The 18,658-nt window shown below is 34.1% G+C and overlaps 1 pseudogene; it reads right to left on the minus strand.

Annotated features, from left to right (window-relative positions):
* Nucleotides 1-719: 719 nt before the first annotated feature.
* On the minus strand, nucleotides 720-830 carry LOC149087638 (U4 spliceosomal RNA; annotated as a pseudogene).
* Between the last annotated feature and the right edge of the window lie 17,828 nt (nucleotides 831-18,658).

The raw sequence follows: 18,658 nt of genomic DNA on the forward strand, positions 1-18,658 counted from the left end.
AAGACTTTTTAACGGTGAGATCGGCTCTCGAAGTAAGGAACCACAGAAGACCAACTTCAGCTGACCACCACTGTGGTGACAGTTGGGTTTGAACCCGCTTCTCGGCCTTTTGGCTAAGATCAAAGTGTAGTGGGGTTTGAACCCGGGTTCTCTCGATGCAAGTACGTCACTATGACCACTCAACCATCACAGCGGCTAGTTAAAGATTAATACGTAATAACTCTCCGTGAAACCCAAGCTGCACAAAAAACTGATTTTGGGGTGTGGCTACGCTAAATCGACCATTAAAATTTCCTCCGCTGTGTTATCCACGCTTCAAAATCAGATCAGATTTGTGGTTGATAAGAAAGAGGGCTAAAAGGGAGAAGTTCTCAATCATTCAAATCAAGGACATTTAAAAAAAATGAGTAAAAAATGAGATTTGGCTCTTTCACCGTAGGACTATCTTTTAGCATTTGCTTTATTATTTATGAATGAAGAGTGAAATAAGTTTAAATAACTTTTTTCAGAATTGAGTTTACGTTTAAATTAATGTTTTGTTTATTTTATTTTAAAAGCGTACGGTATGTGTTCATGTGTACACTGTATGGTGTATATGATTATATGTGTTGTTATTATTATATTGTATATAATCACACAAGACAGACATAAAATAATTATCCTAAAACATAAAATGTGTCCGATATTTTTATATTGTTGGACCATTAATTTTATAATATTTTTTTTTAAAACGTACAGTTAGTTCAGTAAATAACAAATACAGTTTTCAATTAGCAATAGTCACGCCTCGTAGGACCTTATTGGCTATGACACCACCTCTGCGTAAAGCTATAACAAATACAGTGAAACATCTCTTTTCCGCACACCGCCGGAACAAAAAAATTCGTCCGTGAACGAGAGGAGGCCGTTAACCAAGGGTTTGAAATGCATACATTTAGTATACAAGGGGGGGATTATTATTTGGTCCTGAAATATAAGGGTGACCGCATGTGAGGATGTGCCCGTTATAAGACGGGGTTTTACTGTTTTATTAAGTACTCGTCGTTACTTGGAGGTCAGAAAATATCAATAGGATCAGATTTTGGTATAAAAAGGATGCTTTGATGGTATGAGTGGAGGTAGGCAGTGAGCATTCATAGAACTCCCTGGCCTACCAGGCTTTTCTGTTATCCGGCCTGCACTTCCATCACATTAAGCCGGATAGTCCAGAGTCTACTGTATATGCATAATACAGAGTTCTCAGAGACCTGCAAAATCGGGGAAACGATAAGGTGAAATGGTCAGACAAAACATGGTAAATGTGAAAATATTTCGAAAAAGTCAGGGGAATATGCAAACTTTTGAAAAAAAAATCAGGAAAATATTCAAATATTTGAGAGAAGGTCAAGAAAATATGCAAATGTTTGATAAAGATCAATAAAATATATAAATATTTCGCGAAATATTCCTAGGACTGAAAAAATTCTTTGAATTTGCGAAATGAGAGGATTGGGGAAATTTTTGAGTTTTATTCAGAAGAAATCAGGGAGAATTTTCTCAGTTTTGGTAAGAAAAATTAGCAAGGAGATATTGCTAGAAACAAAAAAATACTACGACTCAACCATGCATGTAGCTCGTGAACATTCTTCTGTGGAATTTCTAACGAAATGATATTGACTGGAAAGTGTTGTGTGTATACGTGGTCCCTAACGTATACCCCCTAATGATTACAGAGTTATCATTGTTTCGTGTTACACTGGTGCTGCCATCTGGCTTAGATATTTTGACATAAAAATGATGAATGCCTGGATTTTCATGGTATGTATGTATACGGGGAACCTCCGTATGGTAAATCATATTCGCCGGGCCATGATAAGTTACACATACGTAAGTGTCGTGTTGAAAGTAAGCCTGCTCTCTCCGGAGTGACTTTTTCAAATGGGAGACGTTCTCGACCCTGAAATGGTGGATATATATATTTTAGATCCACTGTTAAATTTGCTAATGCTGTGGTCGGTCATTATGATGCCTACTAATTGAATGAAACAAAGTTTGTCGCATTCCTTAAGCAATGAATTAATTGTTGACCGCCCCGCTTCTCCTCTTTCTTTCAAATGATTATAATTATAGAATTAGAATAGAATTAGAATTAGAATCATTATTCTAATTGGAAATTATGTATTTGATGAAGAAACTATTTATGAATTGTAACGTGGAGACATAATTTTAGGTATTTTTTATAATTTATAATTTTAGGTTTTAGATACAGTCAATCCTCTTTCATGGACGAATATTTTGTTCCGACGGTGTCCGCAAAAGAATGGTTTTTACTATAATTCAAATAGTAGTATTAAAAAAATTTTAACTGCTTATAATTAAAAAACAAAGCAAAATTGCATTAACATTTCATCAGCAGTCAGTTCTTGATTTGCCTGCTATTCAAGTACTATACAGGGTGGCCCGAAAATAGATAACATTTCGAAGTTGAGCAATTCATGGAATAATATACGTAGAAGGATGAAAATTGCCACACACTACCGCACACCAACTCCAGCCATATATTGTCTTATGGCAATTTCCAACACGTGGAATTATGTGAGAAATAAAGATGTCACCTATCGGTGGTCACTCCAGGCTGGATAGGTAAAGAATTTTTTCTGATGTTTTTTTGGCTGAATGGACCTTGATGGAAACCTTCATAGTGGAAGACGAGCATCTCACCACTGCGCCACTCGGACTTCCACACACGCATACTACTACTACTTAACCGAACATGCACTTCGTACACAATCCTCTACGGAATTTCCAACGAATCGGCACATGCCGGAATGCGTGTTCTGAGTGTATGCTTGGCTCTAACGTATTTATGGTGTCGAGTTGGGCTTGTTTCGTGTTCATACTGCCATCTGGCTTCCATTTTCTGAAGTAGAGGTAGAAATGCTTGAATTTCATGTTTTGTCAGTATCGTGTTGTAGGGTTCGAACCTGGATCCTCAGGACGAGAATCCAGCACGAATCCCACACGACCGCACAGCGACACGCACGCACGCATACTGGAAACGTATGAAGTTTCATTGAAACCTTAAAAAAACGAATCCGTGATAAACACTGCCAGAGTAGATGGCACACTGTGGTCATATTTTTAGTCTATATCTTTACTTAATATATCAATTTATTTTTGCTAACGGATGCATCATAATTATAATTTCTCGCTTTTTTTCTATCACTTGAAGCGCCGTCGATTGGCCATTTTTGTAATTACTTTATAAGGTTATAATAAAACACCATTATGTCGTTTCTAGCATACCTGTCAATTTTAATTCGTCTAGGTCAGTGTTTCTCAAAGCCGCTATGATATTCAAGCTGTCATAGTGACGGATTCGTATCTGGTGCGAACCCCACCATTGCCCCAGCGGTGGTTCGCTGAAGGTAATTTTCTGTGGTTCATAATTTTTCGAAGTGCACATACGAGTCAATTTCCCCGTTAAAATTTCTCTTAATCCCAACCCCATCTGTAGAGGTCTTAAAACAGACCTCTGCAACGGACATTTATTCAATCATTACACTTCACTCATAGTTAGAAAAATTGATGGCAGATGGCAGCGCCAGTCATAACTAGCATAAAACAGAAACAAACTCTTCATTAAACTCGCAACACATATACGCACATTCCGGCATGAACAAATTCGTTTGAAATTCCGTAAAGGAATGTCTGTGAGGTGCATGTACAATCAAGTAGTAGTAGTGTTTCTCAAAGTGTGCGTCGCGGAAAGCTAAATCTATTGATTTGTATGCCTATTTATGATTTGAAGAGGTGCTTTTATAACTCATAATATCTGTTAAACTATTCTGGGGCACCGCAGATGAACTATGAGTCGGGCAAGGGAGCCGCAGGTGACAAAATTTTGAGAACCACTGGTCTACGTACATTATTTCGGGAGTTGGTGAACTTTTAAAACGGACTTTTAGGTCAACCTGTACTTCCATGGAATTTCTAATACAATTCTCAATATTACCTTATAACTTTCTTGTAAAATCATTAAACTTATCTCGTATAATTTTGGAGTTCGCTACCTAAATCATTTCCGTACGCTCAATTATTCATTTCACCCAGGATGAAAATTGCAATTAATTAATTGCGTATCAAGTTAACTTGATATTTCTCCAAATGTTTTCTCGGAGTTTGATTTGTTTACTAGGAGTGTAAAATTTCAGAATAACATTCAATTGCCTCGCGATTCTGTTCGACTCAAACCACACCGACGGAAGCAATAAATGTTTTCCTTTAAATTGTATACGGAGAGAAAATCCGAAATCTCACGCATAAAATTCAACTCAGTCTAGAGTCAAGTTGAGAGAGAGAGAGATGACGATGGAGGATTGAATTTTACTTTGGTACAAGAGCGCTATGCATCATCATCATCATCATGATCCTGCGTGAGGGTACAAAGGATCGCTGGAAATTAATTTACGAAATCTGAAAGGTGAGTTACACGAGTCCAAAGGAGATGCTCGGCTTTCAAAGTTTAAGTTCCAGAGATGTGTTGTGCGAGCGAGAAATTCCGCACAATGTTCGCGCGATCCGAATTCTCACCGGCTCCTTGTCTAATACCTATTTAGATTATTTGATGAAATCAAGGGATTATAAAACGGCCGAAATCTGAGAACCTTCAAGAGAGAGTTCGAACTGTCTTTATTGCAGTTTTATTTTCGATCAATGACTGAAAGTCAAGCTTAATTTACATGTAATTTTGAATGAAATTCTAAAGGTGCTGTGCGTTTTATATATATATAACTGCAATTTTCCATCGCTTTCCATAATTAAATTTTACCTACAGAGTCAATATTAAGATGAGATTGTAATCTGTTAAAGGAGAAAATTACTTTCTGATCACGAGGAATTAATCATTGATGCATCATATGGATATCTGGCATTAGCATCATATGGATATCTGTGACCCACGAGCTTATTTAATTTAGTTATATCTTAATTGAAGGTGCCCCAAGGGAGCCCCTCGAGTTGAAGGGGACAAAAACAATCAAAGAATTTTATTTACTCTGAAATTATTTCTTTAAGTAATTATCAATTTTGATTAGTTCTGAAATAATTTTTTTCACTAATTCTGAAGAATTTTTTTCACTAATTCTGAAGAATTTTTTTTCACTAATTCTGAAAAATGTTTTGATTAATTACTGATTAAAATATTTAATTCTAAGATTAATATTAATCTGAAATCTCTTTAGATGATTCTTCGTGATTTATTGATTTGTTATGAGTTACTAAGTGTGAAATTATTTCTATCGGAAATTACGAGAGAGAAACTGTTCCTTTCACTGACTAATAAGTTATTTTTTCAATAATTCTGAAATTATTTATTTCAGTAATTCTCTGAATTTTCACACACACGCACACATTAATTCATTCCCGAATTAATTATTTCATTTATTTTATAATTATTATTTCCTTCATTTATTCTAGAATTATTATTACCTTCATCATGTTTTTTCATAGATTCTCACACATTATTCCATTCATCAATTCCAAAATTATTTCTTTCATCATTTCCGAAAATATTTCTTTCATTACTTCTAGAGAGAGAAGAATCTCTTTTTTTCAATGTTTTCAACCATTTTCTGAAAATTATCTGCTGGCCATGATGCGCTGAAGATCTTTGATCGAATGATCGAATCGCATTTTCATTCCCATGTATTTGTATTATACCATAACTGAATACCGAGTTTCATCACAAAGCAGCACCTCTTTCTTATAATTAGAGCCCGGATTATATGCAAATGCACATAAATGCATAAAATCAAAGAACTTTTGGAATGAGTGCACAATTTTATAGGTTTACTAAAGCAGCTCGATCATTTTTTTAATAATTCTTCGAATGAATATTACTTATAAAATTTTTTCATAGCATCGTGTTTTTTTTTCCGCAGGTGAGATTCAGTGAATGAATAGAAATGTTTGTGCACTATTTTCAAAATATCTACTGTTTTATTGTATTGTCATTTCCAGAGATAGAGTTAACAGTGTTCAATAATTTTTTTTAGAAATAACTAGGCTATTTCTAGAAATAGAATTGTTTTGTTACTGGTATTTCGTTACTACGACTAATTAAAAATTAAAAAATACCTAAATATATATGGAAGTCATTTGCATATGCATACGATCCCCCATTTACACTAAACCCACATTGCTCACCAAAATAGGTTTAGAGCGAGACGACTCTACCTGGTAGTTATATATATGTATATAAATGTATGTGTATATGTGTGGTGTATTTCACTTTCCTCTATTCAAGTTCTTCATGCATTTCATGTCCACAACACTCGTACGTATTCGTGTTGTCGTATTCATGTTGCTCACCAAATAAGGTATCAAGCGAGATGGAACGGGTGATCCTTAATTATATATTCGCCCACACAATATTTCTGTTTTGTATATTTTCATCTAATCCCGATAAAACTGATGCTGGCTTCTAGTCCGTAAATTATCAATCACATTTGCTCACCAATAAGGTGTTAAGTGAGATGACTCGATGGATATTTTATATTTTGCAATAAGTTCTCATTTCGTTTGTTTTTTTGTATCCGGTGTATATAATATGGCAAGTTTAAGATAACAGATGAGATGGCATGTGGCCCCCCTCCAATTGCTTTTAAAATATAACTCTATCTTAATATCTGTACATTCGTCTTAACGAAACCACGGAAATTTCTCCAAATCCCAACCCCATCTCGTCTGTCATCACCACAAAATTTGTTAATCGTGACAGTACCCAATTGTCCGGGGAAAATATGTTGTAAAAATTTTTATGTTATTTTTTTTTCTTTTTGACACAAAATAAAACGTTTCGGACTCTGCCACGAAGCTGGACTGGAAGTCCAGTGGCAAAGTTATGGCGTTCATTCATTCATTGCATATGCATACGTGGTGATATATATTTGCAAATGAATAGTCACTAAGAAATGTAAAATATGAATTAAAAACATATTTCCTTTTTTGCATGTTGACTTTTTTAACGCATATTTTCTCCTTTTTCGAACATATGTTGGTATTTTTAACTTCTTCGGGATTTTTTTTTTGTGCGTATTTTGAGTTTTTTAATGCACATTTAGCCATTTTAAGTGCATATTTTAGCATTTTAAGTGCACATTTTGGCATTTTCAAGTGCATATTTGCATACTTTAGATCATATTTGCAAACTTTAGATCATATTTGCATACTTTAGATCATATTTGCAAACTTTAGATCATATTTGCATACTTTAGATCATATTTGCAAACTTTAGATCATATTTGCATACTTTAGATCATATTTGCATACTTTAGATCATATTTGCATACTTTAGATCATATTTCGTCCCTTTTATAATGTATATGATCCTTTTACTACCACTTTTATACTGGCTCTAGTGATAATTTTTTTGAAAATGATGTAATAATATGTGATGGAAAATTAATAAAACTTAAATTGACTTAAGGGGTAATCAAAAACCGTGGTTGATATTTTAGTTCATGGAAGAAAAAAAATTAATTCAAGCATTGCTTCTCATAAATCTGACACACGAAATGACAAAAATACGATATGAGAGGAAGTGGGGGTAAAAAAAACCACTCTAATGTGAAAATATCCAATAAAAACAAGCGTAAAAAAACACGGGAAAGAAAAGTTACGTAAGATAACACGGCAAAGCATCAAACGTTTATTGCAGCCATCTTGGGTATGGAATTACTTCCATTTCATCTAAGGGTACCTCCGGGAAGCGACGTAAAACGAAAGAAATATACGCGGGGTCTTCGCAATCACATATCGAACTGTTATGTGAGATCTCAGAACCCGACTTCAATCAAGGGAAAACGGGTTGAATGAGAACAACGCGAAATCTTCTCCTTGTTCTCAAGATATGGATTTCGTTTATGACTAATGGAATGGAACGAGAAGATCAAGCCTTCGCAAAACAAAAAAAAAAATGCTTCGGCGAAAATTTCCTATTAGCAGTAAGAGCGGAAATTATTACTTTACGATGTTCTTACCAGAAATAACGGTTGGAAATTTTCTTGGGTGGAAAAAATTGTGATTATATACGAACTCTTTTTATTTCGTTCCGTTATATTTTCACTTAATATTTTTGGATACTATAACATGAAGTTGATTTTGCTGTGCGAAATATTTCGAGATATTTTCTTACTTTCTCTGAACAGAAGGTTTTTTTTTTCTAAACTAATTTGCGAAGTTGGATCGATTGCAATTTCTTTTTCTGTTAGGATTCGATTAATGATGTCTGATTTTTAGATAAGGGGACAAATTCACGACATACTGATTTAAAATGTTTTTATTCATCTATTATTCTATAAGTTTTCCTCTTTGATTTACAAGCTGTTATGTTCAGTCGAATGAAAGGTGACGAGGCTGCAAAAAAAAAAACTACATCCACACTACACTCCATACTTGGCGCCGCTGTCGTATGGGCATTGTCGTGGAATCTAATCGTGAGGATTCAGGTTCGAACTCCTTTGGTAACACAATGGAGGTAGGTTGAAATTGGTTTTCCAACCAACATCATTATGAAGGATTGGTTGCTTTCACTGCTCTAAGGATTTTTTTAGAGTGGCATGAATCGGCTTCAACCCTGAACAAATATATTGGCCGACAAAGAACAAAAATGATCCAATAGCAAGTGTTTTAGAAAGATGGCATATACACACATTTCATGTTTGACTATTCATTCTAGCCTGTATTAGCTTTGCTACATTTCCCATACCTAAAATGTGTGAATGAAAACAGTTATTGCTTCCATTTAAATGAACGGAAGAAAGCTTGATGATAGCAGTTAGAGCTGCGAAACCTTGCGTCTTAAATACACAGTGGTGAAGAGATCAAAGTGGAGGATAATTTAAAAAAAAATTTAGGGATATCTGAAAATTTTTAGCGCTAGAAACTCTTCGTAAAATTCTTACAACTAACTTCCTGGCACACAAATCTCGCTAGATTGGCGTGGTGATAAGATGCTCGTCTACCACCGTGAAGGTTACCGTCAGAGCTCAAGTTCAAAACGGGGGTAGTTATTTCCCCTGACGAACTTGAGGTGACCACCGATAGATGGCGCCTTCATTTCTAGCAAAACTCGTTAATGGCAGTAAATTGCACCATAGCGATATGGTCGTATTTGGTAGTTGGCGTGAAGTAGTAGTTATACAAATCGAAAAGGTATCTTTCCAGGATAGACAACAACAATAACAGTATTCGATTTCAAGTTGGTTTTGAGATGAAGAAATATCTTACGTTCTGAGAATGAAACCTGCATCTGTATTAATATTTAAGTCACTCAATTTTGATGTCATACGTATTATCTGAGTGCATTTTTCTCGATTTTCACTTATAGGTCTCTCTCACTTATGTGTCTTTTTTTTTTTCTCGTTCCTTGCACCGATGCGTAAGTGTTTTTTCATCGATTTGAAATCGTTGGCACAAGACAGCTTTGCTCGGCACACTAATAATTTCAAATCGGCATAGATATCATGAAGAGACTATTAGCTGAACCTGCACTCAGCAAAGACCCTCCTATCACCATTCATGGTTGCAAGACAGCTTTGAAAAAAGCGTATAGTTTTTAAGATTGGATCTTGGACGTTGATATTAGTTTTTTTAATTTATTCGCACCATTTCAATTGAATTTTGAAATTATAAACGTCTAAATGAACAACTTATACTGATAATACTATTTTGCTATATCCACGGATCATATTCTCTTGAAAAAAAATAATTTTTTAGACATTTCTACCTTTTCGCAACATTCTTATATATAGACTCTGTCTTTCTTTCTTTCTTCCTAACTGAACATGGCGCGAGCTCTATCAGATTTAGCCAATTTTATCCATGAAGGGACCATCCTCTGAAGGGACAGGACCGTGTGGGAGGAAACTTTATTAAGGGGTCACATGCCTCTCAACATGGGGAACAGTTAAATTTCAAAAAGTTATTATTAAAAACACTATTTAACAATTGATTTATGAGAAATATTTTCACATATTTATTATAAATATGCTATCCTATGCTGGTATAAAATTTTACGTATCTTCAATACTCAATGTTTTAAAAATTTTCAAAAACATGTATTAAAAACAGCTTGCGTGCATCATAAAATGATATGACATCAGTGTAACCATTCAATATTAAATTTTATTATTCAAAATGAAAATTAAGAAATGTGAAAACACAAAGCGATGAAGAAATGTGAAAATACAAGGCGATGAAGAAAAGTGAAAATACAAGGCAATGAAGAAATGTGAAAATACAAACCAATGAAGAAATGTGAAAATACAAGTCGATGAAGAAATGTGAAAATACAAACCAATGAAGAAATGTGAAAATACAAGGCAATGAAGAAAAGTGAAAATACAAGGCAATGGAGAAATGTGAAAATACAAACCAATGAAGAAATGTGAAAATACAAACCAATGAAGAAATGTGAAAATACAAACCAATGAAGAAATGTGAAAATACAAAGCAATGAAGAAATATGAAAATACAAAGCAATGAAGAAATGTGAAAATACAAACCAATGAAGAAATGTGAAAATACAATGCAAATATACAAAAACACCGAAGAAATGCAAATATACAAAAACACCGAAGAAATGCAAATATACAAAAACACCGAAGAAATGCAAATATACAAAAACACCGAAGAAATGCAAATATACAAAAACACCGAAGAAATAAGTAAATACAACATTTATGAAGAAATGCAAAAATGCAAATTTTCTTAGACTGCAAAATAAAAGAAGGCATTATAATCCATCACGATTGAGCTAATGCACTTTCAAGTCTTAACATCATAGCAACTCGAAAATTTATTCTATACGAAAGCAAGGAAAAGAATGCATGCAAAGATCCAGAATTGCTTTTATGAAAAGTGACAAGAAGAACCGAAATCTGTACTTTTCCGGAAATAGGAAATTCTTTGGTTTCTGGAAGACTAGGAAAAAAAAAAGAAACGTTTCGAGATAAACTTCTAGGAAGGAAGGAACATTTTCTCCTCATGGGCCTATTCCCTATACCTTTCTACATCTTTTATTTTCTTTTTTTCATGAAATGAGATGGTATTTACCCAAGTACAACCTCTCCCATTGGGAATTTCTTCTTCGGAAAAAAATATATATATGTACAGGAAGAAGAAAAACGCTTTAACCGTTCACTCGCTGATCTTGCAATGGACATATACTTGTATTTCTCGATGTTTTCTTGCCAACATCGTCCGTAAAAATTCTTGAGATTTTTTTTTCCTCCCTTCTTTCGTCTTTACTATAGAGTACGTACCGAAAAAGCAGAAATGATAAGGTCACATAAAGTAGGGTCGGAATAATTTTTGTATAAAGCCCTATTTCCAAGAGATCCTGAATATTACATGTCCAACTCAAAAAATACACTCATAATAATTCGATGTAGGTAGAAGTTCGGAAGCTCTCTATAATGTGCAATATCCTATCTAACGATAGACTATTGCATGTTAAGAGTGCCACGTTTGCTTTGAGACCCGAGTCTCTCGTACTTCTGATGAAACGATACCTTCCTTTATACCGTTAGCTTCCCTTATGACGGTACCATATTCTGTGACTTTTTACGCTACATGATTGTAGCTGGGAATTTATTTACTGTCACATTCAAGTGTTTCGTACTTGAAGTTTCGGGATACGGGAAAAGCAGCAGTTTGCTCCCATACTTTTTTTGAAAGTTTTTTTTTTTTTTTTTTGGAATGCACAAATCTTTCGAACAATTTGAAAAATATACAGATTTTTATCGGTGAAAACGAAGAACTAAAGCCATTTTTTTTCTTCTTAAAGTCCATAAACAGTTTCCAAACTTTGAGGAGCAAATTTGAACTGGTCTACCTTTTGAAAGAAAACACCGCCAGAGCCTCACATCTAAATCACACTCATAAGAATGTCCATGCATCATCAGTTCCGTCTTTCTAAGAGAGATGGCAACACTTGAAAACGCATGCACGAAATTCTCCTAAGTTTGTACGGTTAAATTCCACAATAATCAATTCCCACACAGTTGCCAACCCTTTCGGAGATAAAAAATGGTAATAAAATGCCTCTATGGTGATAGACCAAGACTTTGTACTCAGTAAACTAGAGTAAAGTAACTAATCAAAGTTCCATTATATAGGGTGATTCAAAATTATTTCTTTCAATAATAATGTAATTATTCTTTTATTGATTGTGAAATAATTTCTATCCGAAATTACAAAATTATTTGTTTCAAAAATTCTAAAACCAAAAAACTGAGTTACTGAGAAAACTTTCAGTAACTCTGAATTTTCATCGATTCTGTAATTATTTTTTTTCGTTTATTCTAGAATTATTTATTTCCTTTTTTCTAGAATTATTTATTTCCTTTTTTCTAGAATTATTTATTTCCTTTTTTCTAGAATTATTTATTTCCTTTTTTCTAGAATTACTACGTTCATTTATTCTAGAATTACTACGTACATTTATTTTAGAATTACTACGTACATTTATTCTAGAATTACTGCGTACATTTATTCTAGAATTACTACGTTCATTTATTCTAGAGAATTATTCTAGAATTATCTCTTCCATTTATTCTAGAATTATCTCTTCCATTTATTCTAGAATTATCTCTTCCATTTATGCTAGAATTATCTCTTCCAGTTATTCTAGGATTGGTTTTTTTTCATTTATTCTAGAATTATCTCTTCCATTTATGCTAGAATTATCTCTTCCAGTTATTCTAGGATTGGTTTTTTTTCATTTATTCTAGAATTATCTCTTCCATTTATGCTAGAATTATCTCTTCCAGTTATTCTAGGATTGGTTTTTTTTCATTTATTCTAGAATTATCTCTTCCATTTATGCTAGAATTATCTCTTCCATTTATGCTAGAATTATCTCTTCCATTTATGCTAGAATTATCTCTTCCATTTATGCTAGAATTATATCTTCCATTTATGCTAGAATTATCTCTTCCAGTTATTCTAGGATTGGGTTTTTTTCATTTATTCTAGAATTGTTTTTTCATTTATTCTGGAATTGTTTTTTTTTCATTTATTCTAGAGAATTATTCTAGAATTATCTCTTCAATTTATTCTGCAATTGTTTTTTCATTTATTCTAGAAAATTATTTATTTCATCCATTCCGATATTACTTCTTTCATTAATTCTGGAATAAATTGTTGAGTGCATTTTTGCCATGCTCTGAAAACGATCGGCGGATTATTTTCAGAGCATGGTCAAATGCTCAGGGCCAAATGCGACCCGCGGGCCATGCGTTGAAGAACACTGCTCTACTCGTACATACATTATTCCGTGAATGATTGAACTTTAAAGTGCTAACAGACTTTTCCAGCACCTTGTACATTAATATTCTGAAAAATACATTTGTTTGTTGTTCAAAGATTAATATGATTTAAATAACAGAAAAGAATCACGTAGGACCAAGTCTGAAATACATTGTGCATGTGACATCTGATTTTTTTACACTTCTGGTCTAAACACTGCTCAGAAATAAACTGACGTACACCATTGGGCATTGATCCTCCCCCCCCCCCCCCTTTTTTTCCTACTGGATACTAAAAAATGGTTACTTTTCTTCCAAAAGAGCTTTTTAGCTTTTCTTTTCCAACCTACGTTTTTTCACCCAATATTTTTCTTAAAATTTAGTTAAAAAGTCTTAAAAGATCCAATTTTTTTCTTCATACAAAAATATGTATTTTTCATTCAAGAATCTCTTTTTCGTTGCCTCAAAAGGGAATATACGTCATAAAATTCTTTTTTGAAATCGCGGTATATGTCCAGTACGTTCAAGTGTTCCGTGGCACATTTCCAGATCACTTAAGTGGCCAGTGGCACGTTTTCAAAACAATGAAGTGGCTCGGAATCTCCATAAATTTGAGCATCCATTAGTGCCTTAGCCAATAGTATTGCTTCATGACCACAAAGTAAAATCATGCATCTGTATATTTCTGGTAAACACAATGCACATAGTTCCAGCGACTCCTCAGTATCTGTAAAATAATACTTTTGAATAGTAGATTGATTTATTAACGAGCAAATTCAAAAATTATGAGCAAAGTGTAAAGGATTGTGATTTTCCCGACGTTAGTCTTTTAAGTCTTGTGTAAATAATTCAAAGCTTAAATGAGCGGCGCGACCCACGAGAGTAATTTGCGATTTTGAACACTCTCGAGACGAAACGTCTTTCGCTTCAGTCGAAGAATGTGGTGTTGTAGGTTCTCAACTTTCAGTTTTCCCTTATTATTCTTTCAAATTGTTTCTGAAGACTTGAGGAAAATTTTCCCTGCTTCAAGTGCGAAAGCCTTAGAATTAAATTAAATAACCCGGTCGTTAGTGGAAATTTAACTTGGCTTAAGTACACGCATTAAGTATTAACATTCAATTTAAGCCTTTAGGTTCCTTGTGGTGTTATTTTCGAGCTGATAATTCGCAGTCATTTCTGAGAACTGCATTATCGTCAATATTTTCCCCTTACAATATAATATAATTTTCCACAAAAGAGAGAGAGAGAATTTGTTTTCTAAAGCTATAAAATTTACTGTATATATTCGGAGAATCAAACTGCAAATAAATAAAATATACACCCATAATTTGTAAATAACAAAAGAGGTAATATATGATCGTGCTTTTATACAGGGTGTCCGGTAAGTCCTGATTCAGCCTCTATATCATCAATCGTTCGTCGTAGAGGTATTGTTGTAGATTTAAAAAAGTTCTCAAAATATGTTCAGAAATTACCCTTCACCAGTTTTGAGAGTGAAAAATACAATTTGTCACAGAATGATAAAAATCTAAATTTTTATACGGTCTCTTCATGCTCTAACTTCTAATTAACAAGTTGCTGTCCTGTCTCTTGTGAGCCTAACAAAAAAACCTCCAATGTTTTTAACTGCAGTATTCTCTGGGATATTTGAAATCGAAAATGGGAGAAAAGTTGGGAAAGAACAGAAAAAACAACTAATGTGTGGACGATGATTCTTTCCCTTATTTATGCTGTTCCTTCCGAACTTTTCTGCGGGTTTTATGAATTCAAAGCAGTTGATAAAGAATAGGCTCTTCTATAAAAAATAGGTAACTAGCTCACTCACTCTTTCGCTCATTCACTGCGTTGCTCACTTGTATCGAACTGTAGCCAGTGAATTTTCCCAATGATGAAATTTCCGTCGATGAATGGGTCTCGGTGAATCCTTGTTGGTGAATTTTCCGTAAATCAGTAACAAGTAATGCGTGTATTTAGTCCTTTAAATACAACGTATGTATATAAGGGGCCATTCAAGTATTACGCAAGCAGATTTTCAGCCATTTTTTACCCCCCCCCCCCGTCAACAAAAGTCAGCAAAGCACCAACCCCGCCCCTCCCTCCCACCCAAATTTCGTCAGCAGCTTAGAACATTTCATATCTTCAAAAACGGGTGGTTGATGACGTAAACAACCTTCAAACCCTTGTCATCAGTCAGCAAATCCGAAACCCCCCCCCCCTCGATGCTGGCGTAATACTTGAATGACCCGTAATATATGTATATAATATATATTCACATTCAAAATCTCAGTTTCAAAAATAGATATGTTCATATAAGTAATGTCACTGTTATGAAATTTGAACGACACACGATCATACATCACATTATATAATCTCTTCACATCTGTAAAGTTTTATTACCATCATTTAGGCGAGAAAATAGGTCTCCCTAATGATTACGACGTCATAAGTAACCTCATATATCTTCCACGGATACAGACGTGTCCGCGTGTCCAGAAAAAATTCACCGACAAACAATTTACTGCCGGAAAATTCACCGATAAACAATCCACAGAAAGAAAAATTCACCGATAAACAATCCACAGAAAGAAAAATTCATCGAGAATAATTCCATATAAACAATCGAGTAAGCAAATGAGCCAGTGAATGAGCAATTAAGTGAGTCTATGAATGAGCGGGTGAGTAAGCAATTGAGCAAATGGGGAAGTCAGTGACCAAGTGAGAAAATGAGTGAGTGAATGGCCAATGAAGTAACTAATTGAGTGAGGTGAGTTAGTGAGTGAGCAATGGATGGTTGAGTGAGCAATGGATGGTTGAGTGAGCAATGGATGGTTGAGTGAGCAATGGATGGTTGAGTGAGCAATGGATGGTTGAGTGACCAGCAGGAGTAAGTGATCAAGGGAGTAAATAAGTGATCAACGGATTGAGTGAATGACCAAGTGAGTGGATGAATGAGCATGTGATTAGGTGAATGAGCATGTGATTAGGTGAATGAGCATGTGATTAGGTGAATGAGCATGTGATTAGGTGAATGAGCATGTGATTAGGTGAATGAGCATGTGATTAGGTGAATGAGCATGTGATTAGGTGAATGAGCATGTGATTAGGTGAATGAGCATGTGATTAGGTAAATCAAAGAGTGAGTAAGCATTAGAGCGAATGAGCAAGTTATTGACTGATTAAAACCGACGTATAAGCTAGGTAGCTAGCTCGCTCTCGCACACTCACTAGGTCCCGAATTCACTGGGTTGCTCACTCGTGTCGAACTCTTCTCGATTATCTGTTAATCGATGAATTTTCTAAGCGACGGATTTTCCATCGATGAATTATCGTCGGTGAATCGTTGATGATGAATTTCTTCCGTAAATCGGGTACAGGTGTATATTTTGTCAAAAGACAACGTACATATGATGTTCACATTCAAAAAATCTCAGTTTCACAGAAATAAATCTATGTATATAAAATTGATTTTCTCTATGTGTGCGTGCGTGAGTTCACTATACAAATCTACAAATTTAAACCTATGGTCTCGAAATTTTGCATACATGCGAAACAGGACCCGGATTGAACCGTAAGCTACTTTAAAAATTCGCCAGATCTGGACAAATGCCTGAAATGGACAAAAATCTGTCGGGCAACAATGATTTCTGAGCCTCAACAATGACTTTTGGAATGTTTACTTTGGTCACCGTGGTTCCCTAGCAATGCGTTTCAGACATGCATAAAATGGGGGTTTGTCACTTTAATGTTAATAGTGATAGGAACCGAAAAACACTCAGGCTCTGTCACATTCGGTGATATAAGCACACTGTCTCTGAGGACTCGGGTGCCTCCGGAGAACCTAACCATTTATTGAGCTTGAACAGGATATCTATATATACATGAGTATGTGCCAATTATGCACATCGCATAATTGGCACAGTAAACAAGTATGAAATTTGTGATCGAAAAATTGTGATTGAGGTAAATAAATCACAATTATAAATCACAGGTTATAAATCACGAAATCTTCATAATCAATAATAGTTCTTGATAAAATTTAGTCTACTCTTCAGGGATTTCAATCGACAAATGCCATTGATCGATTCTAACATTCAATCTACTGCTGGGTTGTTCTAGCCAGCCTTCTATAGAACTCATAATTATTCCATTATAATAGTTTGCAGAAAACTCTGGCAGAGCCGGGTATTATAGCTAGTATGTTCATATAAGCAATATCACTGTTATGGAATTTGAACGACAGGCACGATCATATATCAGATAATATAATCTCTTCGCAGCTGTAAATCTTTATTACCGTCATTCAGGCGAGGAGAAAAGGGTCAGACTAATAATTACGACGTTGAAAGTAGCTAATAGCAACGAGACAAAAGAAATCTAAAAAAAAACTCGGTTTTCTCTATTATTAGTAGAAAACAACAAAGAACCAAAAAAAAAATCGCAATTTTTTTTTAACATTGTGTATTTGAAAAGACTTTAAGAAGATTATATTAAATGAAGTTGTTCTAAGAATTATGGAAACTTTAAGCCCCTTTCGGTTGCATATTGCAGAAATTCCTTTAATAATTAATTTAAAAATATATGCAACATTTTCTTCTTTTTTTTTTTTTTTTTGACTTAAATTTTTTTTTAAGTAATTTTTTTTTTAAACGTAAATGCATAATTTTCGTTTTTATGCTTTTGTTCTCGTAGCAGCCGGAATCAAAAGCTAATCCTCGGTTTTTTTTTTCCCCCTTATGTGTATGCTTTGTCAGATAAGCTTAGGAACCAGCATTAATAAATTGCTTTCTCGCATTCATATTTTATTTTCACAAAAAAAAAAATTGGTTCTGAAAAGAATGTAGATTTACTTCAAATGAATGGAAATTTATAGTATTATTAATAATATAAAACACCTTTTTTTTTTTAGAAAAAGATTTTGAATTTAGAGAGTGGAAATAAACTTTGTTTTAATGGTGAATTAAAAATTAAGGTTTCTTTTTGTGAATAAAATTAGAATAGCGTTGATTCAATTATTTTCACTGTGTTGTTCACCGGCCGGAAAAAAAAATTCGTGATGCATTAATTTTAAATTAATTGATATTGATGCTTTAAATTACGGGTGCACATTCTTTCCAGTCAGCGGGGCCAATATGCGGTATTTCTTTCGTGGGGCCAGAAAATGGTATGTGTAGGTTACCATATGTCCCATATTTTACAGGATATTGCCATTGTTTTGGCCGTACGGTTTTGTTTTGTTTTTTTATGAAATTTCCCTTTTTCCCGACTTATTTGCAAGCAAGTTTTAATTTTTATTCTTCACTGAAATTAAGGATTGAGATTATTTTCCATAAACTATAAGTTTATGATGGTAATTATAGCTCTTTTTT

The sequence above is a fragment of the Pholcus phalangioides genome, unplaced genomic scaffold (assembly GCF_987345545.1).
Source record: "Pholcus phalangioides strain wild (caught in Gottingen) unplaced genomic scaffold, Ppha-v1.0 ptg000004l_1, whole genome shotgun sequence".
NCBI classification, from domain to species: domain Eukaryota; kingdom Metazoa; phylum Arthropoda; class Arachnida; order Araneae; family Pholcidae; genus Pholcus; species Pholcus phalangioides.